An 8361-nucleotide genomic window follows, 5' to 3' on the forward strand; every position below is an offset into this window, starting at 1 on the left:
TTTCCACCTATGGCGTGGCAGAGGTTTCCAATTATACCGAAGATATTGAAGAATTCTCCAAAGAAAATGCGCTTTAACGTGAGGGACAGCGATCAACCACCGGCAGCGGAGGGAAGGGCACGGGTTGCACAGACAAGAAGCGGTGTCGCAGTGTGCGCTTGTCGGTCACACAGCGCAGACGACTCAAGGGACCGGGCATCCCGGCCCACACCTTCCACTTCCCCATGAAAAACCGAGGGGTCCGGCCGGGCGCGACACTCCCCACCCCTGCCTCGACTTCCCCAGGAGGTGGCGGCCGCAGTACCTGGTTCCTGCCGGTCACAGGGCAACGCCAGCCGTGTCGTCACCAACGCCTCGGGCCGGAGGGAGCGGCGCGAGGACCGCGCGGGGGCTGGAGGCCGCTGTGACGGCGCCGCGGGGCGTCCCCGGGGTCCCCCTTGTGGCGGGACCGCGACCTTCGCGGTGGGCGAGCGGCCTCCAGGCCCCTGGCCTCACTCGGGCCGCCACCCGGCCTGTCGGGTCCTTTGGGCTCCTGGGGACCCCGGGGCCTCCGGGCTCTGGCCTCGCTGGTTTTCAGAACGTGCACGCTCGTTTGTCACCCACCCGGGTGACAACCGGGGGAGGACAGCGGGGCCGCGCCCACGTGCCAGCCCTGCTAGCAGGGGCGCTGCCCATCCGGACCTGTTTTCACTTTGCGTTTAAAACGACAGTGACAAACACTGATGAGCCCGCGGATGTTCTGGCTAAAGAACAGATAACGGGCTGAGGCGTGTCGGTGGCACGTGTGCTCACGGTTCCAGGAAACGACTTGGGTTTTGGAACCACCTCTGATGAGCAGCAAAGAATCACTGTAAAGGGGAGAGCCTGCAGGGGCAGGGCCGGGCCGGGCCGAGCGCTGGCGGGGCCGCCCCGGCTTCCCCTCCCCCGTCTTCCCACAGTTGCATTTATCATGGGGAAATCACATCAGGATTTTGTCACTGAGAGGAAAAGACCCAAAGCAAGCCAGTTTTCCTCTTTCTCAGACGGTTGTCTTCCGTCCTCATGCACCTCTCACATCAGGCTGTCTTTAAGTGGGCAAAGTGCTTTTCCAGGAATTCTAGTATGAGGATTTGGGTCCCAGATCTCGACTCCAAAATCATTATTACCAACACAAAATGTAAATGTTAATGTTAGCAAACAATTTTAGAAACGTATCAGAATCTGAAAACAGTGGTTATTCTGGAATGTGAGATTACGGATGATTTTAATTTTAGCATATATTGATGTTTATATTTACTGAGCTTTCTGCTGCACCAGAGGTGAAATACAACAGGGTGCAAAAATAGTCTTGGCCTCATGGGACTTAGACTCTACCCAGTTGGGGAAACAAAATTTAGTCAAATAAGCACATTGATGAGTTTATAGCTATAAAAGGACTCTAAAGGTGGGGGTTGTGGGGGGATGTGCCAGTTAGTGTAGAGGGTTAGAAATCTTGATTCTTGTTTGAGTTTTAGAATAGGGTTTTTAGGTGAATGCATGCATGAGGCAACAGTCTCCGGTCAGGGGGCCACAGCCCACAGTTAGTGTGGCAATAGCCCACTTAATCAATTCTAATTAAATATATGTTGATTCTCATTTGATTTTTAGAATAGAGTTTTTAGGTAAATGCATGTGTGGGGCAACAGTCCTTGGTTAAGAGACAACAGTCTACAGATAGCGTGGCAACAGCCCGTCTAATCAACTCTAATCACTGCTTAGGTACGGGATGGTATACTTTAATGATTTTAGAGCTAACAGGTGGTTGTCATACCAATCCTGTTAAGAGATTTTAAGAATTGCTGAAGGGAAAGATGTGGAAAAAATTTTGCTAAGGGCAAGCTGTCTGTTGGTGGAAACTCTAAGATAATTATACTTAGATTTTATCCTAAGAATGTAACTTTTGCTTAAATCATTTAAGGAGAGGTTATATTTTAGATAATGATCACAGTTTGACCAACTCAGCTTTTCACAAATTGTACTTTGGAATGTCAGATTGTTAATTTGACTGACGTGACTAGTTTCCATTGTTTAAGCTATACTTAGCCATAGATAACTTTTGTCACACCGCCCATGTCTTTGTGTCCTTTTGTAATGATTGAATCAACTGATTTTTCTTGTGAAACTTCCTTGTCTTTACAATACAAAACAGAAGCTACCTTTGAATCGGGGCTGTACCCAGTTTCCTCTTTCTAAGAGAGGAGTTGCTGAGGGGCAGTCCCTTTGGGCTTCTCATCCCATTCATGGTGCTTTGAGTAATCCTTTTTAGCATCTCCATTATACAGAGAGAAGTGTAACAAGTTAGGGAAGGTGTCCCTGAAAAAGTGAGCTTCAGGAAGGATGGACAGAGCTTAACTTGACAAAGAGGGTAGGGACATGCGGTAGAGTGAGGCTTCCAGAGAGGGAACAGCACGTGCCAAGGCCCTGTGGTAGAAGAGAGTGGGGTGCCACTAAGAAATTGCAAGGTCAGGGTGGCTGAAGAGCACAAAGGAAGGTGGGGAGGAGGGGGTGGGCAGGGCCAGACTGTATTTAGCACTTGTGGACCATGTTAAGGAGCTTGCTTTTTGTTGTAGGAGTGGAGGGAAGACATTAAGACTGTGGGAGAGTGATCGGATCTGTGTTTCTAAAGTTCACTGTGGCTTCCTAGAGGAGATTTGATAAGGGGACAACAGATCTCTGGATTTGGGGAGGGGGAGCAGTGGAAGTCCTCTGCCATAGACCAAATGAAAGACTATGGTGACATGGACCCATGTGGGGGTAGGGATGACAGAAGTAGATACATTTGAGAGATATTTAGGATGTAAAATTGATGAAATCTGGTGATGGAAGGAGGGGAAGCGCATGTGTGTCTCTATTACTGTTGTAATAAGAAAACAAAAATAGAAATTATCTTCCTGAAAATGAAGTTTTTCAGAATTAAAAATATATATATTTTATAAGAAAATTTTAACCAGCATGTAAAATGTCAGATTAGCTCCTCAAAGCATGCTGGCAAGTCTCTGGACTGTTCTGAAAACTTCAGGTCCCTGCTGGTCTTACCTCTGCTAGGAATGTCCTGGAATTTTTAAATTTTGCTGCAGGCCACTGTTGTACAGACTGTTGCTGGCTCCCTCTGCCCATCTCTGGGTGCATTTGATCAGCCCCTCTACTATGTAATAGAATCGTGGGCAAGGCCTGTGGCTGCCCAACATGAAGCCATGTCCCCATCACCCTTGCAGATGGTACAGACATATGACAAAATTCTGTCTACTGCAACATGTGCAAAAATGCCAAGGGGAGGCTTCCAGAAACCTTACTCCCCTCATTGTCCCTTCATCTGCTTCCTGCAATGTGGATGCCACCAGCCAGGCCATGAGATCAAGGCCACCCAGGACAGAGCAACAAATCAGATGGAGCTGGGGTCCCCTTCCCTGTGGAGCATCATGCCAGCCCTGGGTCACCTGCCTGGGCTTCACAGGGAAGAAAAATGCTCTCCCATTTTGTTTTCTGTCATTTGCAGCTGAACCTAATTCTCAGTGATAAAACCGTTAAACACATGCCCAAAAGTCTGTCAGGACAGAAAACAGGAAGACACTCTACCAATGTCTCTGGTTGTGCAAATGTTGCATCTGTCCTGCCTAGGAACTGCTTCTGCACTGTGAATTAGCTCATACGTAGTTGGTAAACGGGAAAGCGGGCAATGTAGTGCAGAAGTGTGTTTGTGTGTGTGCTTGCCGGCATGTTTATACGATAGTTTGACATGGTCAGGAACAAGCATTTACTCAACGCAAGAGCAAGCCTTAGCAAGATTTGAGGACCCTAAAGAGAAAAAGCTGCAAATTCTGCAGAAGGGCTCTAAGCCTGCTTTAGAGGTTTCAGGAAGCGCTTTCCAGGCTTTCCATAATCTTAAATTAACTGGTGGAGTTACAAAGACAGTTGAAGATATTTTCATACATATAGTTTATTTGTTTTCATTGACCGTAGCCTAAATCAGATTTTAAGTTATGATGAAACAACTCTCTACTGGAAGTCAATGGCCTGAGGACCCTTATCTTAAAAGAGAGAGCGCTGCTGGGCTACAGGGGCCAGGGTAGATTTACCTGGGCGGCTGTTTTTCTGATCAAGACTATACTTGTTTTGTTTGTGTTCAGATAGAAGCATTGCACAGGACTCAAATGGTCTGCACCAATCCTTTTCCCCTTAAGCCCTGTTATTTTTATGGGCCACATGGCAGAATGTCAGGTTCTATAGAAACATGCATATCACGTTACAGCAGAAATGCCTGTAGGTGCTTCAGAGGGCACAAAATGAAGTTGTTACCAAGGCAGGGGGTGCATGCAGTTTGCTTGACTGAAGGGAGGGGGAGAAAGGAAGGAAACAGCTCTCGGTGGTCTAGGTTTAGATAAAAAAGGAGTAATGAACAGGTTCCAAAGTGGATCCAACTATCCTACTGTGCTCTTGCTTTGCACGGGCAGCGCTGCTTGTCTGGTGAAGGCAGAAGGGGGTGTTCAGTCAGTTGACACAAAACTTCCCAAGCCCAATGCCCACACAGAGTGTCCTTCTCACCCTATGCCCTCTGTGACCAGCCACACGCTACCCAGGCATGCCACCTGGCCATCACAACCCGTGCCTGCAACGTGAGTAGAAAGCAGGAGGGAAAAAACGTGCCTGATCCAGGTGAATGTTTTTACTCCAGGAGCCAATTCCATGCTCTGTCATTAGTTGAGCTCCTGTCCAAGGTTCTATCAGATGTCCCCAAGGCACAGAAGCTGCTGATCACCTTCTGACACACCTGGTGTGTAAACTGCAGAGACATGACAAGGTTCCTACGCTTTTCTTACCAAGAACAGAATTTGACCTCACCTATCAGAGTACACGTGCACAGGGCATGGGTTCCTGGACAGAAAGCATGAAAGCGAGGGCATCACCAGGCTCAAGGGCGTCTGTTGGCTACACATCACCCTGAGTAGACACCACTTGTTTTTTAACTTCATTTTTATTATTTTTAAATTTGTGGTTAAAAAAAAAAAAACCCAAAACCAAAAAAAACCCACATAACATAAAACTTATCATCTTCACCATTTTAAAGTGTACAGTTCAATAGTGGTAAATATATTCACATTGTTGTGGAACAGATCTCCAGAACTTTTTCATCTTGCAAAACTGAAACCCTGTAACCCATTAAACAACTTCCAATTTCCCCTCCCTGCAGCCCCTGGCAAGCACCGTCCTACTTTCTGTTTCTATGCGTTTGACCACTTTAGATGCCTCACATACGTGGAATCACGCAGAATTAGTCTTCTTTTATGACTGACTTATTTCAGAAGTTTTAGAACATAATGTCCTTAAGATGCATCCATGATGTAACAAGCTGTGGATTGATGTCCTCCCAAAACTTAGTGCCCACTTTGACAGCATGAAGAGGGTGGGAAACCCTATCATGGTAATTGAAAGGTGGGGCCTTGAAGAGGCGATTAGATTGTAGGGCCATGCCCTAGTGAACAGATTAATAATGGTGGTTGTGGGCGTGGTTCAGAGGACTTTTAAAAGGACACGTTAAGAGTCTGTCTCTCTCTGATTCTGCTCCACTGCTTTCTGCCATGTAATACCCTGTGTTGCTGTAAAGCCACCACCAGAGAAGACCGTCACCAGACATGTTCCCTGGACTTAGTACTTCCCAGCCTCAGAAACTGTAATTCATAAATTTTGTTTTCTTACAAAGTACCCAGTTCCAAGTATTTTGTTATAAGCAACAGAAACAGACTAATACAACATGTGACAAGATTTCTTTTCTTTTTAATAATATTTAACAATAGCCCATTGTGGATACACCACATTTTCCTTACTCGTGCATCCATCGATGGACACTTGGGTTGCTTCCACCTTGTGGCTATTGTGAAAAACAATTTGAACATGGGTGGGCAAATATTTCAGAGACCCTCTGTGGCGCTACTGCTAATGTTTGGAATCCTGCTCACAGCGCCAATTGTCTAGCTCTTAATCCTGTTCGTGACGCCAGTTGTAAAGCTTCTCAACCACGCCAGTTGTCGGGCTCTTTTACCTGCAGGTGATCCTGCACCAACTGGGCCGATGGCTGAGCTAGGGCTGGGTCTGGAGCTCTCAGGCCCCTCAAGCCCATTCACAGACTGGGTCACAAACGCTTCATATGCCAAGTTGGGTCACCAGACCCCTCACACACACCAGACTGGGTCACCAGACCCCTTCACTCAGGTCTATGAGCTAGGTAACCAGCCAAAAGGTCTTTGGAAGCCATAGGTTGGAAAGCATGGCCTCACCGGGCAGACGCCTGAGGCCGACGCCCGCCCACCTGCTTCACTAAAACTCTTGAAGGAAATGGTTAATGGACTTCTGTGGTCAGCACCCAAGGATGTGTTCACTTGGTGAACTCGCAAACGAGTTCACCAAGAAATGTCAAGGATTGCAAACAATCCTTGACAACCCTTGAAGTTGTGAGAACACTTTCTTGGGGTGTTCCCAGGAGGCGCATTATAGATAACCAAGTGCTTGAGAAGGGAGGTAATGGCCTTCTGCTCTTGAGAAAAGTATAACAGAATTTATGCATTAATGCTTATCTTACATGCACAAGCTTGCTAAATGTAATAAAAGCTGTAACAGCGGCTGGGTCGGTGCTACTTGCCTGAGAAAGCAGTGGCCCCCGCGCTTCACCTGCATCTCGTCTGCCCTGTCTTCCTTCGCGTCTCTGATCATTTTAATCAACACTCTCTCTCTCTGAAGAACACAAGAATAGCAACAAAACTAAAAAGATACATTGATGTGCATGCACACTAACTACACACACACACACACACACACACACACACACACACAATTTGCTTACAAAGGGTACTGAACCACACCAAACTGGACCCAAGGCGAGGGCCCTGACCACACTATTTTCTTTTCCCAGCACCCTGCTTTCAATCTTTTTGGTGGGATTACTGGGTCACAGGGTAATTCTATTTGTACTTTTCCAGTCATCATCAGACTGCTTTCCGAAGCAGCTACCCCATTTAACTCTCACCGACAGTGCACGAGGGTGCCAGTTTCTCTGCATCCTCACCAACACTTGTTGTTTTCTGGGGTTTTTTTATAGTGGCCGTCCTAATGAGTGTGAAGTGATATCTCATTGTGCTTTTGATGTGCATTTCCGTAGTGATTAGTGATCATTTGCATGTGATATTTGGAGAAATGTCTATTCAAGTCCTTTCCCCATTAGACAACTCTCTTTGATCACAAAAAATGAGACCAGGTAGGCCCAAAACAATATCCAGTGGTGTGCAGGGGCCAACTTCATTGTGATATTATGATATATATATATATATAGGTTTTTGTCCATTGTTCCTGGCCCCCCAAGGCAGGACTCTTAATTTCCCCCTACCTTTTTTCTTTTTTTTTTTTTAAAGATGACCGGTAAGGGGATCTTAACCCTTGACTTGGTGTTGTCAGCACCACGCTCTCTCACGTGAGCTAACCGGCCATCCCTATATAGGAATCCAAACCCGTGGCCTTGGTGTTGTCAGCACCACACTCTCCTGAGTAAGCCACGGGCTGGCCCTTTCCCCTGCCTTTCTGACTTGGAGCTGATCATAGAGGAATTCCCCAACCTACCTTGTCTGACTGTAGGTGATAACATCTTGTAGTGGATTGAATTATGTCCCCCCAAAACTCCCTGAAGCTTGAATTGTGTCCCCCAAGTTTTATGTATTAGAACTTAGCCCCCACTGTGACTGTTAAGAGGGGAGAAATCCTATTATGGTAATTGAAAGGTGGGGCCTTGGGCCGGCTCGTGGCTCACTCGGGAGAGTGTGGTGCTGACACCACCAAGGCCACGGGTTCAGATCCTATATAGGGATGGCCGGTTAGCTCACTGGTTGAGCGTGGTACTGACAACACCAAGTCAAGGGTTAAAATCCTCTTACCGGTCATCTTTAAAAAAAAAAAAAGAACGAAAAAAGAAAGGTGGAGCCTTGAAGAGGTGATTGGATTGTAAGACCATGCAGTAGTGAATGGATTAAAAATGGTGGTGAGGGGCGTGGTTCTGAGGGCTTTAAAAGAAGAGGAGAGTCTGTCTCTCTCTCTCTCTGCTCGCTCTGCTTCCACCATCTTGCAATGTGAGACCCCTGGGTCACTGTCGCCACCACCAGATGGACTTTGGATTTCCCAGCCACAGAAACTGTAAGCAATAAATGTTATTTTTCTTTATAAATCACCCAGTTTCAGGTATTTTGTCATAGCAACACAAAACGGACTAAAATACATCTCCATTTCAGGAGGGATTCTATCCCATAACCAGAAGGAAGGGATGCTGCAGAAAGACCAAAGAATTTGAACAAACGGGCCTTGTGG

This window comes from Cynocephalus volans, chromosome 8, assembly GCF_027409185.1.
Source record: "Cynocephalus volans isolate mCynVol1 chromosome 8, mCynVol1.pri, whole genome shotgun sequence".
Taxonomy (NCBI): domain Eukaryota; kingdom Metazoa; phylum Chordata; class Mammalia; order Dermoptera; family Cynocephalidae; genus Cynocephalus; species Cynocephalus volans.